Genomic DNA, 15000 nt, shown 5'->3' with positions numbered 1-15000 from the left:
GCGCGGTCGCGCGCGCGCGTCCTTCCCTCGTCTCCGGCCGGCACCTTCCGCCCATTCCCCGCTCTCAGTCGGCAGCACCCTCGGCGACTGCGAGCGAGACTGGAAGGCACCTCTGACCGGCGCTCGGGACGGCGCGCATTCGGTTGCGCGCGGAACACTGAACGCAGAGAGTGTGAACCCCCGACCGCCGCGGCCGAATAAATTCCCTGCCGCCTCTCTTTCCCTCGAGAGAACGACCTCGGCCTGGCGTAGGGGCATCGTCAGAGTTTTGCGTCGCCCCCGCCCCAACTGGAGTGGCCCAGTTTTTCTCGGGGCAGAGACTGCGAAGCACTTAGACCGACGGCGGACTGCGCTCGCAACGAGATCGCGTCCGTTCGACCCGTACTCGACTTCGCGCCCACTCGAGGAGGCGGTCCCTTTCCGCACAGGGTCCGGGGGACCCCTTCGTTGCCGCGCACACGGCGCGCCTCTGCGCTTTGCCGAACTGTGCTGCGCACACCGCGCTCGCGCCCGTCACCTCCCTGCACCCCGCGCGAGGTATCCCTTTTTCTCGCGCGGGCGTGCCCGGAACAGGGCGTTCCCGTCTCTGCGCTTCTCGCAGCAGTTCGGCTACTTCTCCGCGGGCCAGCAGGCAGCGCTTCGCCGCCCGTCCAAACAGCCTCGTCTCCCGTCGGACCGCTCTTTCCCTGCAGGTAATCCCTTCCTGCGGCGGTCGCTTTCTGAGGCGTGACGCTCTACGGCTAGCAGCCGCCGGCCCGCGTTACGTCAGCGCAGGGCGACCCGACTCTGCCGCTTTGCGCGCGGCTGAAGGGTTCGACCCGCTCTCCTCCTCATTCGCAAAGTCTTTCGAGGGATCTTCGGCGTTCCGTACAGAGCCGTCCTCTTTGCCGACACGGTCAAAACGAGTCGCCGGCCGCGCCATCCCCGGGCGCCGGCGCCTCTCTTGATATATGATCCGACCCTCAGACAGACGAACCCAAGGGAAGACCCAAGGGCGCAATGTGCGTTCGAAGAATCAGTGCTCAGTGTGTCCTGCAATTCACACCAAGTCTCGCAGCTGGCTGCGTTCTTCATCGACCCGAGAACCGAGTGATCCACCGCTTAGAGTCGTGCGTTTGGTTTGTTCAAATCCGTACAGTACAACCAGGGTTTTAGGCACCGGGCTTTTCCCCTGGTCTCCAGTCGCAGTTTCGACCGACGTCTTTCGCGCCTCGCAGCCGTCCGTTCGGCATGCTGCGCGTGCCTCAAAGCCAAAGCGAGCAAAGTCTCTCGAAGCTTTTGTGCGATAATGGCTTGCGCGTCACTAATAGGATGACGAGGCATTTGGCAACCACTAAGGCAGAAGTGCTGAGCCGACGCGTGACGCTCCAATTCCGGTCTTCATCAGAGGTGGGTCTTCTTGTGCCTTCTTGGGCACGCCCGCTCCGCCCGCACGGGCCTGACCGCAGAACACCTCGAAGCACCGGCGTTTGCTAGAAATATACATTCTTGGAGCTCTGTGCCACCGTCCTCACGCACCTTTCTGCGATCTGCAGCGACGCTACCCCCGGACTCCAGCAGCGGTTTTTTTTGTTGCTGTTCACACTCAACTGCTGTTCACATCTTTCAAGGCGAGTCATCACCGCCTACCGCTGCTGCACCCTTTTGTAGGGGAGGGGGTTTTCCCAACGCCCCCCGGTCCGGTCGCCCCCGGGTGCGCCATCGTGCTGCTCCCTACTCGACCATTTCGCCACATCATTGCTTCGCAAGGAGACAGGCACCGCCTAGCCGTGGCTACGCAGCGCGTACTTGGAACAAGCCGCAAAGCGGACGTTCATCAGTCTACTCCCGCAATAGGAGCCCACCGGCCACAGTGCCATGGACGGCGTTTCGGTAGCGCACCGACAGACTACTCGAAGGCTGGGAAGGACGAAGCAGCAAGAGAACCCGGCTGCCGCGAATGCGTTCAAAGTGCGGGATTATAATCCCTCGTCCTTTTCGGTCCCGGTGCCTCCTTTCGCGCCGTCGGCGCGGCGTCAGACTCCGCGCCCGCAGTGCGAGACCTTTCGCGCGCGGCCGTTCCCTGGGCCGCGCGCGTCCCGCCGCGTGCGCGTCGCGCAGAAGCGCAGTTTCCCAGCCAGCGAGCCGCGGTTCCTCTCGTACTTCGCAGCAGCCGCCGCCGTTCCCTTGGCAGCGGGCAGGCCTTTCCCTCGGCCCGCCTACCGACTGGTGGTCGCAACACGACAAAGCCAGCGAGCCGCGGTTCCTCTCGTACTTCGCAGCAGCCGCCGCCGTTCCCTTGGCAGCGGGCAGGCCTTTCCCTCGGCCCGCCTACCGACTCGTGGTCGCAACACGACAAAGCCAGCGAGCAGCGTTTCCTTTCGTACTTCGCAGCAGCCGCCGCCGTTCCCTTGGCAGCGGGCAGGCCTTTCCCTCGGCCCGCCTACCGACTCGTGGTCGCAACACGACAAAGCCAGCGAGCAGCGTTTCCTTTCGTACTTCGCAGCAGCCGCCGCCGTTCCCTTGGCAGCGGGCAGGCCTTTCCCTCGGCCCGCCTACCGACTCGTGGTCGCAACACGACAAAGCCAGCGAGCAGCGTTTCCTTTCGTACTTCGCAGCAGCCGCCGCCGTTCCCTTGGCAGCGGGCAGGCCTTTCCCTCGGCCTGCCTACCGGCTCTGTTTGCGCCTCTTCGACGGTTGTCGACAACCGAAAGCCCACCATGAGTGGTGCGTTACGCCGTTCAAACCTGCGGATACAGCCCGTCCGACTTTCCCTTGGTGACGGAGCTCCGCTGGGCGCAACAGTTTGTGCAGAGAAGCGGCTTCAGGATCTCGCAACTCCGCGGTTGAGGCCTTCCCCCGCTTATAAGTGGGGGCGGCGCCGGGTGTGACAAGCACAATCCGGTAATGATCCTTCCGCAGGTTCACCTACGGAAACCTTGTTACGACTTTTACTTCCTCTAAATGATCAAGTTTGGTCATCTTTCCAACAGACCGGCGCAACCGAAAGGCCGCGCCGGACATCGGTCCGAAGACCTCACTAAATCATTCAATCGGTAGTAGCGACGGGCGGTGTGTACAAAGGGCAGGGACGTAATCAACGCGAGCTTATGACTCGCGCTTACTGGGAATTCCTCGTTCAAGGGGAACAATTGCAAGCCCCTATCCCAATCACGAAAGAAGTTCCACGGGTTACCCAGTCTTTTCAGACAGGGATAAAGACACGCTGCTTCCTTCAGTGTAGCGCGCGTGCGGCCCCGGACATCTAAGGGCATCACAGACCTGTTATTGCTCTGTTTCGTGCGGCTAGGAGCCGCTTGTCCCTCTAAGAAGGTTGTAAGGTGCTGGGAACCCCGCACCTATTTAATAGGCTAGAGTCTCGTTCGTTATCGGAATTAACCAGACAAATCGCTCCACCAACTAAGAACGGCCATGCACCACCATCCACCGAATCAAGAAAGAGCTCTCAATCTGTCAATCCTCCCAGTGTCCGGGCCGGGTAAGTTTTCCCGTGTTGAGTCAAATTAAGCCGCAGGCTCCACTCCTGGTGGTGCCCTTCCGTCAATTCCTTTAAGTTTCAGCTTTGCAACCATACTTCCCCCGGAACCCAAATACTTTGGTTTCCCGGAAGCTGCCCGCCGAGTCATTTGAGTAACTCAGGCGGATCGCTGGTTGGCATCGTTTATGGTCAGAACTAGGGCGGTATCTGATCGCCTTCGAACCTCTGACTTTCGTTCTTGATCAAAGAAAACATTCTTGGCAAATGCTTTCGCAGTAGTTCGTCTTGCGACGGTCCAAGAATTTCACCTCTAGCGCCGCAATACGAATGCCCCCGTCTGTCCCTCTTAATCATTACCCCGTATTCCAAAAACCAACAGAACAGAAACGGGGTCTTGTTCTATTATTCCATGCAAGTTTATTCAGGCGACTCGCCTGCGTTGAGCACTCTAATTTTTTCAAAGTAAAAGCGCAGGCCACCTCGAGACGCACCAATGAAGGGCACCAAGAGAGGACCGGCATGATGTTCAGTCCGAGCCGTCGCATCGGGTAGATGCACTACTCGTCTGGAACTGAGATCCAACTACGAGCTTTTTAACCGCAGCAGCTTTAGTATACGCTATTGGAGCTGGAATTACCGCGGCTGCTGGCACCAGACTTGCCCTCCAATTGATCCTCGTTAAAGGATTTAGAGTGTACTCATTTCAATTACGGGGCCTCAAAAGAGTCCCGTATTGTTATTTTTCGTCACTACCTCCCCGTGCCGGGAGTGGGTAATTTGCGCGCCTGCTGCCTTCCTTGGATGTGGTAGCCGTTTCTCAGGCTCCCTCTCCGGAATCGAACCCTGATTCTCCGTTACCCGTAACAACCATGGTAGGCAAGTAACCTACCATCGAAAGTTGATAAGGCAGACACTTGAAAGAAACGTCGCCGGCTCATGGCCATGCGATCAGCACAAAGTTATCCAGAGTCACCACAGAGTACGGGCAGAGCCCGATGGGTCTTGGTCTAATAAAAGCGCCCGTCAGCCAAAGGCCTTCAGGCTCAATGCATGTATTAGCTCTAGAATTGCCACAGTTGTCCAAGTAGAAAGAAACGATCTAAGGAACCATAACTGATTTAATGAGCCATTCGCGGTTTCGCCTTATTTCGGCATGTACTTAGACATGCATGGCTTAATCTTTGAGACAAGCATATGATTACTGGCAGGATCAACCAGGTATGATGCATAGGCATTCCCTTTTCGCCCCAGAAGGGTGCCTCGTCGCCGCCGATAGGGCCGCCATAAACCCCCAGCGCGCGACGCATCTTTTTCGCGGCAGCTTGCGCTGCCCGTGCATCGTTCGAGCTCGCTGCGGCATCCGACCCGTAGGTACGGCAATCGCCACGCGGCAAGAGAGCACGTGTGCCTTTAGGCAAAGCATTTGTAACGCGCCCACCAGTGCGCACATCGGCCTCTAGGGCCGCAGCATTAGGCAACTGGACGGCGCTTGCTGCGTAGCCGAGACGGCCAAGCCGCCAGACGACGGGACACGCCCGCGTCTTCGGCGCGCTCGCACGGAATCGAGTCCGGGTAGCACGGAACACACCTCGTAAAACGTGGAAACAGCGTCGTCCGACAACCAGCCCCTATCGCAGACGCGGATGAGGCTGCAGACGAATGCCGTGGGGTCCGAGGGACGGGGACACGCTGGGCACGAGGCCGCATATCAGACCCGGTCACGGCGCGCACACGCGGGCGCGCGCCGCCGACTGCTCCACTGGGACCCCCATATAATAGCAGCGATAAGTACCCAGACCTCCGTGGGTGAGTAAATCGCCGTACTCGTGCCACTTTCGCCGCAAGGGCCGCACAAATCGTGCGCGCTTTGCCGCGGCATCACAACGCCGCGCTTCCGCGGCGCCCCGCACGAGCCGTACTCGTGGACATAGCCGTCGGGCGAACCGCCGTACTCGAGGCGCGTTCGCCGCAAGAGCCGCTCAAATCGTGCGCGCTTTCCTGCGGCATCGCACGAAAGCGCTGCCCCGGCGCCCCGCACGAGCCGTACTCGTGGACATTGTCATCGGGCGAACCGCCGTACTCGAGGCGCGTTGGCGGCAAGACCCCCACAAATCGTGCGCGCTTTGCTGCGGCATCGCACAAAAGCGCATCCCCGGCGCCCCGCACGAGCCGTACTCGTGGACATAGCCGTCGGGCGAAGCGCCGTACTCGAGGCGCGTTCGCCGCAAGAGCCGCTCAAATCGTGCGCGCTTTCCTGCGGCATCGCACGAAAGCGCTGCCCCGGCGCCCCGCACGAGCCGTACTCGTGGACATGGTCATCGGGCGAACCGCCGTACTCGAGGCGCGTTCGCCGCAAGAGCCGCTCAAATCGTGCGCGCTTTCCTGCGGCATCGCACGAAAGCGCTGCCCCGGCGCCCCGCACGAGCCGTACTCGTGGACATGGTCATCGGGCGAACCGCCGTACTCGAGGCGCGTTCGCCGCAAGAGCCGCTCAAATCGTGCACGCTTTCCTGCGGCATCGCACGAAAGCGCTGCCCCGGCGCCCCGCACGAGCCGTACTCGTGGACATAGCCGTCGGGCGAACCGCCGTACTCGAGGCGCGTTCGCCGCAAGAGCCGCTCAAAACGTGCGCGCTTTCCTGCGGCATCGCACAAAAGCGCTTCCCCGGCGCCCCGCACGAGCCGTACTCGTGGACATTGTCATCGGGCCAACCGCCGTACTCGAGGCGCGTTGGCGGCAAGAGCCCCTCAAATCGAGCGCGCTTTGCTGCGGCATCGCAAAAAAGCACTTCCGCGGCGCCCCGCACGAGCCGTACTCGTGGACATTGTCATCGGGCGAACCGCCGTACTCGAGGAGCGTTCGCCGCAAAAGCCACTCAAATCGTGCGCGCTTTGCTGCGGCATCGCACAACCGCGCTTCCGCGGCGCCCCGCACGAGCCGTACTCGTGGACATAGCCGTCGGGCGAGCCGCCGTACTCGAGGCGCGTTCGCCGCAAAACTCGCATAAATAATGCACAAACTCATGAAAATCACATCTGCCGAGGCCGCCTAAAGCCCGAATTCACCTCCCGGGCGTCGAGAGGTCCGTTTCGGACTTTGCTGACAAAGCGGACGCTTTACTGTTTCGCGTCTGCCTAGGCGGTATGCCCCCTTATATATGCAGCGATAAGTACCCAGACCCCCGCGGGTCATAAGCGCGTCTACCGGAGCGGGCTTCAAACGAACGTAACTCTGCCTTCCGTTGCGCGAAAGGGACGGGAAAGGTCTCAAAATATTCGCCTTTCTCAGCCCCACACGCGGAACTAAAAATTGAGCGGCTGCGCCCACGGGAACGGCCGTGAACATTCGAAAAGGCGGCCCCTTGCGAACCTGGTCAATCACCCGCTGCTCCGGCTACAGTGGAAGCAGCGGGTCGAGGACGACTGCACAAGATGGGCGGCAGCGCGGCCGACACGTGGCGTAAATTTCGTCTCGTTCCGCCAGGTGAAAGTGCCTTTAAATATTCGAAAACCGTTTACCGCGTCCGCCGGGGAGGCAACCGCGTCTGCCTAGGCGGGACCGCGTCTGCCTAGGCGAGCTTCAAACGAGCGTAACTCTCACTTGCGTTGCGCGAAAGGGACGAGAAAGGTCTCAAAATGCTCGCCTTTCTCAGCCCCACACGCGGATCTAAAAATGGAGCGGATTCGTCCACGGGAACGGCCGCGAAGATTAGAAAAGGCGGCCCCTTGCGAGCCTGGTCAATCACCTGCTGCTCCGGCTACAGTGCAAGCAGCGAGTCCGCGATAACTGCACAAGATGCGCGCCGGCGCGGCCGAACCGTGGCGTAAATTTCGTCGCGCTCCGCCAGTTCAAAGTGCCTTTAAAAATTCGAAGACAATTTACCGCGTCTGCCTAGGCGGGACCGCGTCTGCCTAGGCGAGCTTCAAACGAGCGTAACTCTCACTTGCGTTGCGCGAAACGGACGGGAAAGGTCTCAAAATGTTCGCCTTTCTCAGCCCAACGCGCGCAACTAGAAATTGAGCGGCTGCGCTCAAGGCAACGGCCGCGAGAATTCGAAAAGGCGGCCCCTTGCGATACTGGTCAATCGCCCGCTGCTCCGGCTGCAGTGGACGCAGCGGGTCGGCGATGACTGCACAAGATGCGCGCCGGCGCGGCCGAACCGTGGCGTAAATTTGGTCGCGCTCCGCCAGTTCAAAGTGCCTTTAAAAACTCGAAGACCGTTTACCGCGTCCGCCGGGGAGGCAACCGCGTCTGCCTAGGCGGGACCGCGTCTGCCTAGGCGAGCTTCAAACGAGCGTAACTCTCACTTGCGTTGGGCGAAAGGGACGGGAAAGGTCTCAAAATGTTCGCCTTTCTCAGCCCCACACGCGGATCTAAAAATGGAGCGGATTCGCCCAAGGGAACGGCCGCGAAGATTAGAAAAGGCGGCCCCTTGCGAGACTGCTCAATCGCCCGCTGCTCCGGCTACAGTGCAAGCAGCGGGTCGGCGATGACTGCACAAGATGCGCGCCGGCGCGGCCGAACCGTGGCGTAAATTTGGTCGCGCTCCGCCAGTTCAAAGTGCCTTTAAAAACTCGAAGACCGTTTACCGCGTCCGCCGGGGAGGCAACCGCGTCTGCCTAGGCGGGACCGCGTCTGCCTAGGCGAGCTTCAAACGAGCGTAACTCTCACTTGCGTTGGGCGAAAGGGACGGGAAAGGTCTCAAAATGTTCGCCTTTCTCAGCCCCACACGCGGATCTAAAAATGGAGCGGCTGCACCCACGGGAACAGCCGCGAAGATTAGAAAAGGCGGCCCCTTGCGAGCCTGGTCAATCGCCCGCTGCTCCGGCTGCAGTGGAAGCAGCGAGTCGGCGATGACTGCACAAGATGCGCGCCGGCGCGGCCGAACCGTGGCGTAAATTTCGTCGCGCTCCGCCAGTTCAAAGTGCCTTTAAAAATTCGAAGACCGTTTACCGCGTCCGCCGGGGAGGCAACCGCGTCTGCCTAGGCGGGACCGCGTCTGCCTAGGCGAGCTTCAAACGAGCGTAACTCTCACTTGCGTTGCGCGAAAGGGACGAGAAAGGTCTCAAAATGTTCGCCTTTCTCAGCCCAACGCGCGGAACTAAAAATGGAGCGGATTCGCCCACGGGAGCGGCCGCGAAGATTAGAAAAGGCGGCCCCTTGCGAGCCTGGTCAATCACCCGCTGCTCCGGCTACAGTGCAAGCAGCGAGTCCGCGATGACAGCACAAGATGCGCGCCGGCGCGGCCGAACCGTGGCGTAAATTTCGTCGCGCTCCGCCAGTTCAAAGTGCCTTTAAAAATTCGAAGACCATTTACCGCGTCTGCCTAGGCGGGACCGCGTCTGCCTAGGCGAGCTTCAAACGAGCGTAACTCTCACTTGCGTTGCGCGAAAGGGACGGGAAAGGCCTCAAAATGTTCGCCTTTCTCAGCCCCACACGCGGATCTAAAAATGGAGCGGATTCGCCCACGGGAACGGCCGCGAAGATTAGAAAAGGCGGCCCCTTGCGAGCCTGGTCAATCACGTGCTGCTCCGGCTACAGTGCAAGCAGCGAGTCCGCGATAACTGCACAAGATGCGCGCCGGCGCGGCCGAACCGTGGCGTAAATTTCGTCGCGCTCCGCCAGTTCAAAGTGCCTTTAAAAATTCGAAGACCATTTACCGCGTCCGCCGGGGAGGCAACCGCGTCTGCCTAGGCGGGACCGCGTCTGCCTAGGCGAGCTTCAAACGAGCGTAACTCTCACTTGCGTTGCGCGAAAGGGACGGGAAAGGTCTCAAAATGTTCGCCTTTCTCGGCCCCACACGCGGATCTAAAAATGGAGCGGATTCGCCCACGGGAACGGCCGCGAAGATTAGAAAAGGCGGCCCCTTGCGAGCCTGGTCAATCACGTGCTGCTCCGGCTACAGTGCAAGCAGCGAGTCCGCGATAACTGCACAAGATGCGCGCCGGCGCGGCCGAACCGTGGCGTAAATTTCGTCGCGCTCCGCCAGTTCAAAGTGCCTTTAAAAATTCGAAGACCATTTACCGCGTCTGCCTAGGCGGGACCGCGTCTGCCTAGGCGAGCTTCAAACGAGCGTAACTCTCACTTGCGTTGCGCGAAAGGGACGGGAAAGGTCTCAAAATGTTCGCCTTTCTCAGCCCCACACGCGGATCTAAAAATGGAGCGGATTCGCCCACGGGAACGGCCGCGAAGATTAGAAAAGGCGGCCCCTTGCGAGCCTGGTCAATCACCTGCTGCTCCGGCTACAGTGCAAGCAGCGAGTCCGCGATAACTGCACAAGATGCGCGCCTGCGCGGCCGAACCGTGGCGTAAATTTCGTCGCGTTCCGCCAGTTCAAAGTGCCTTTAAAAATTCGAAGACCATTTACCGCGTCTGCCTAGGCGGGACCGCGTCTGCCTAGGCGAGCTTCAAACGAGCGTAACTCTCACTTGCGTTGCGCGAAAGGGACGGGAAAGGTCTCAAAATGTTCGCCTTTCTCAGCCCCACACGCGGAACTAAAAATTGAGCGGCTGCGCCCACGGGAACCGCCGCGAAGATTAGAAAAGGCGGCCCCTTGCGAGCCTGGTCAATCACCTGCTGCTCCGGCTACAGTGCAAGCAGCGAGTCCGCGATAACTGCACAAGATGCGCGCCTGCGCGGCCGAACCGTGGCGTAAATTTGGTCGCGCTCCGCCAGTTCAAAGTGCCTTTAAAAACTCGAAGACCGTTTACCGCGTCCGCCGGGGAGGCAACCGCGTCTGCCTAGGCGGGACCGCGTCTGCCTAGGCGAGCTTCAAACGAGCGTAACTCTCACTTGCGTTGCGCGAAAGGGACGGGAAAGGTCTCAAAATGTTCGCCTCTCTCAGCCCAACGCGCGGAACTAAAAATTGAGCGGCTGCGCCCACGGGAACCGCCGCGAAGACTAGAAAAGGCGGCCCCTTGCGAGCCTGGTCAATCACCTGCTGCTCCGGCTACAGTGCAAGCAGCGAGTCCGCGATAACTGCACAAGATGCGCGCCGGCGCGGCCGAACCGTGGCGTAAATTTCGTCGCGCTCCGCCAGTTCAAAGTGCCTTTAAAAATTCGAAGACCATTTACCGCGTCTGCCTAGGCGGGACCGCGTCTGCCTAGGCGAGCTTCAAACGAGCGTAACTCTCACTTGCGTTGCGCGAAAGGGACGAGAAAGGTCTCAAAATGTTCGCCTTTCTCAGCCCCACACGCGGATCTAAAAATGGAGCGGATTCGCCCACGGGAACGGCCGCGAAGATTACAAAAGGCGGCCCCTTGCGAGCCTGGTCAATCGCCCGCTGCTCCGGCTGCAGTGGAAGCAGCGAGTCGGCGATGACTGCACAAGATGCGTCGCGGTGCGGCCGACACGTGGCGTAAATTTCGTCGCGTTCCGCCAGTTAAAAGTGCCCTTAAAAGTTCGAAGACCGTTCACCGCGTCCGCCGGGGAGGCAACCGCGTCTGCCTAGGCGGGACCGCGTCTGCCTAGGCGAGCTTCAAACGAGCGTAACTCTGCCTTGCGTTGCGCGAAAGGGACGGGAGAGGTCTCAAAATGTTCGCCCTTCTCAGCCCAACGCGCGCAACTAAAAACTGAGCGGCTGCGCTCAAGGCGACGGCCGCGAGAATTCGAAAAGGCGGCCCCTTGCGAGACTGGTCAATCACCCGCTGCTCCGGCTACATTGGAAGCAGCGGGTCGGGGATGACTGCACAAGATGCGCGCCGGCGCGGCCGACGCGTGGCGTAAATTTCGTCGCGTTCCGCCAGGTAAAAGTGCCTCTAAAAACTCGAAGACCATTTACCGCGTTCGCCGGGGAGGGAACCGCGTCTGCCTAGGCGGGACCGCGTCTGCCTAGGCGAGACTGTTGAATCGCCCCTATCTCGAGCGAGAATGGCAGGAAAACGACGGGACCGGTGGCCTGCACACTGACTTCAAATTCGTAGGCTTGAGACATAGGGGCCGGCCGTGAAAAGTTTGAAATGGTCAAAGTCTCCCTGTCGCGAGCGGTTAATCGCCCGCTGCTCCGACCGCAATGTGATGATCGAAAAAGATGCGCCGCAGCGCGGCCGACGCGGCGCTGTAAAATTCGTCGTGCTCCGCCAAAGAAAAGGACCTTTAAAAATTCGAAAACCCCGTACCGCGTCTGCCTAGGCGATACCGTTCAATCGCACGTATCTCGGCCCAGACTGGCAGCAAAGTGACGAGATTGGTAACAAAAGATTCGCCTTTGAACGCCCTACACAGGGAAGGCAAAGTCGCAAACGACTTTCGTCCCGCGTCGGCCGGGGCGAACGCGCCCGAACGGCAAAGTCCGAATAAAGCGACCCCGTCTACCGGGCCAGACGCGCCCGAACGGCGAAGTCCGAATAAAGCGACCCCGTCTACCGGGGCAGACGCGCCCGAACGGCAAAGTCCGAAAGAGGCGACCCCGTCTACCGGGGCAGACGCGCCCGAACGGCAAAGTCCGAATAAAGCGACCCCGTCTACCGGGGCAGACGCGCCCGAACGGCAAAGTCCGAATAAAGCGACCCCGTCTACCGGGGCAGACGCGCCCGAACGGCAAAGTCCGAATAAAGCGACCCCGTCTACCGGGGCAGACGCGCCGGAACGGCAAAGTCCGAAAGAGGCAACCCCGTCTACCGGGGCAGACGCGCCCGAACGGCAAAGTCCGAATAAAGCGACCCCGTCTACCGGGCCAGACGCGCCCGAACGGCAAAGTCCGAATAAAGCGACCCCGTCTACCGGGGCAGACGCGCCCGAACGGCAAAGTCCGAATAAAGCGACCCCGTCTACCGGGGCAGACGCGCCGGAACGGCAAAGTCCGAAAGAGGCAACCCCGTCTACCGGGGCAGACGCGCCCGAACGGCAAAGTCCGAATAAAGCGACCCCGTCTACCGGGCCAGACGCGCCCGAACGGCAAAGTCCGAATAAAGCGACCCCGTCTACCGGGGCAGACGCGCCCGAACGGCAAAGTCCGAAAGAGGCGACCCCGTCTACCGGGGCAGACGCGCCCGAACGGCAAAGTCCGAATAAAGCGACCCCGTCTACCGGGGCAGACGCGCCCGAACGGCAAAGTCCGAAAGAGGCAACCCCGTCTACCGGGGCAGACGCGCCCGAACGGCAAAGTCCGAATAAAGCGACCCCGTCTACCGGGGCAGACGCGCCGGAACGGCAAAGTCCGAAAGAGGCAACCCCGTCTACCGGGGCAGACGCGCCCGAACGGCAAAGTCCGAATAAAGCGACCCCGTCTACCGGGCCAGACGCGCCCGAACGGCAAAATCCGAATAAAGCGACCCCGTCTACCGGGGCAGACGCGCCCGAACGGCAAAGTCCGAATAAAGCGACCCCGTCTACCGGGGCAGACGCGCCGGAACGGCAAAGTCCGAAAGAGGCAACCCCGTCTACCGGGGCAGACGCGCCCGAACGGCAAAGTCCGAAAGAGGCGACCCCGTCTACCGGGGCAGACGCGCCCGAACGGCAAAGTCCGAATAAAGCGACCCCGTCTACCGGGGCAGACGCGCCCGAACGGCAAAGTCCGAAAGAGGCGACCCCGTCTACCGGGCCAGACGCGCCCGCACGGCAAGGTCCGAATAAAGCGACCCCGTCTACCGGGGCAGACGCGCCCGAACGGCAAAGTCCGAATAAAGCGACCCCGTCTACCGGGCCAGACGCGCCCGCACGGCAAAGTCCGAATAAAGCGACCCCGTCTACCGGGGCAGACGCGCCCGAACGGCAAAGTCCGAATAAAGCGACCCCGTCTACCGGGGCAGACGCGCCCGAACGGCAAAGTCCGAATAAAGCGACCCCGTCTACCGGGGCAGACGCGCCGGAACGGCAAAGTCCGAAAGAGGCAACCCCGTCTACCGGGGCAGACGCGCCCGAACGGCAAAGTCCGAATAAAGCGACCCCGTCTACCGGGCCAGACGCGCCCGAACGGCAAAGTCCGAAAGAGGCGACCCCGTCTACCGGGGCAGACGCGCCCGAACGGCAAAGTCCGAAAGAGGCGACCCCGTCTACCGGGGCAGACGCGCCCGAACGGCAAAGTCCGAATAAAGCGACCCCGTCTACCGGGGCAGACGCGCCCGAACGGCAAAGTCCGAATAAAGCGACCCCGTCTACCGGGCCAGACGCGCCCGCACGGCAAAGTCCGAATAAAGCGACCCCGTCTACCGGGGCAGACGCGCCGGAACGGCAAAGTCCGAAAGAGGCAACCCCGTCTACCGGGGCAGACGCGCCCGAACGGCAAAGTCCGAATAAAGCGACCCCGTCTACCGGGGCAGACGCGCCCGAACGGCAAAGTCCGAATAAAGCGACCCCGTCTACCGGGGCAGACGCGCCCGAACGGCAAAGTCCGAAAGAGGCGACCCCGTCTACCGGGGCAGACGCGCCCGATCGGCAAAGTCCGAATAAAGCGACCCCGTCTACCGGGGCAGACGCGCCCGAACGGCAAAGTCCGAAAGAGGCAACCCCGTCTACCGGGGCAGACGCGCCCGAACGGCAAAGTCCGAATAAAGCGACCCCGTCTACCGGGGCAGACGCGCCGGAACGGCAAAGTCCGAAAGAGGCAACCCCGTCTACCGGGGCAGACGCGCCCGAACGGCAAAGTCCGAATAAAGCGACCCCGTCTACCGGGCCAGACGCGCCCGAACGGCAAAGTCCGAATAAAGCGACCCCGTCTACCGGGGCAGACGCGCCCGAACGGCAAAGTCCGAATAAAGCGACCCCGTCTACCGGGGCAGACGCGCCGGAACGGCAAAGTCCGAAAGAGGCAACCCCGTCTACCGGGGCAGACGCGCCCGAACGGCAAAGTCCGAATAAAGCGACCCCGTCTACCGGGCCAGACGCGCCCGAACGGCAAAGTCCGAATAAAGCGACCCCGTCTACCGGGGCAGACGCGCCCGAACGGCAAAGTCCGAATAAAGCGACCCCGTCTACCGGGGCAGACGCGCCGGAACGGCAAAGTCCGAAAGAGGCAACCCCGTCTACCGGGGCAGACGCGCCCGAACGGCAAAGTCCGAATAAAGCGACCCCGTCTACCGGGCCAGACGCGCCCGAACGGCAAAGTCCGAAAGAGGCGACCCCGTCTACCGGGGCAGACGCGCCCGAACGGCAAAGTCCGAAAGAGGCGACCCCGTCTACCGGGGCAGACGCGCCCGAACGGCAAAGTCCGAATAAAGCGACCCCGTCTACCGGGGCAGACGCGCCCGAACGGCAAAGTCCGAAAGAGGCGACCCCGTCTACCGGGCCAGACGCGCCCGCACGGCAAGGTCCGAATAAAGCGACCCCGTCTACCGGGGCAGACGCGCCCGAACGGCAAAGTCCGAATAAAGCGACCCCGTCTACCGGGCCAGACGCGCCCGCACGGCAAAGTCCGAATAAAGCGACCCCGTCTACCGGGGCAGACGCGCCCGAACGGCAAAGTCCGAATAAAGCGACCCCGTCTACCGGGGCAGACGCGCCCGAACGGCAAAGTCCGAATAAAGCGACCCCGTCTACCGGGGCAGACGCGCCGGAACGGCAAAGTCCGAAAGAGGCAACCCCG

The 15000-nt window shown here is 61.4% G+C and overlaps 2 non-coding genes across 2 annotated transcripts; both read right to left on the bottom strand.

The window, feature by feature from the left end:
• Positions 1-956: 956 nt before the first annotated feature.
• Positions 957-1109, bottom strand: LOC149324729 (5.8S ribosomal RNA). Its single transcript, XR_016286812.1, has one exon. It is a non-coding gene; the product is annotated as a 5.8S ribosomal RNA (ribosomal RNA).
• Positions 1110-2884: 1775 nt separating this feature from the next.
• On the bottom strand, positions 2885-4699 carry LOC149324728 (small subunit ribosomal RNA). The gene has a single exon (XR_016286745.1). It is a non-coding gene; the product is annotated as a small subunit ribosomal RNA (ribosomal RNA).
• Between the last annotated feature and the right edge of the window lie 10301 nt (positions 4700-15000).

Source organism: Amblyomma mixtum, unplaced genomic scaffold, assembly GCF_055824585.1.
Source record: "Amblyomma mixtum isolate Tamu unplaced genomic scaffold, ASM5582458v1 scaffold_21, whole genome shotgun sequence".
Taxonomy (NCBI): Eukaryota; Metazoa; Arthropoda; class Arachnida; order Ixodida; family Ixodidae; genus Amblyomma; species Amblyomma mixtum.
The sequence above is the reverse complement of the archived record's forward strand: the minus strand, read 5'-3'. Positions and strand labels throughout refer to the sequence as shown.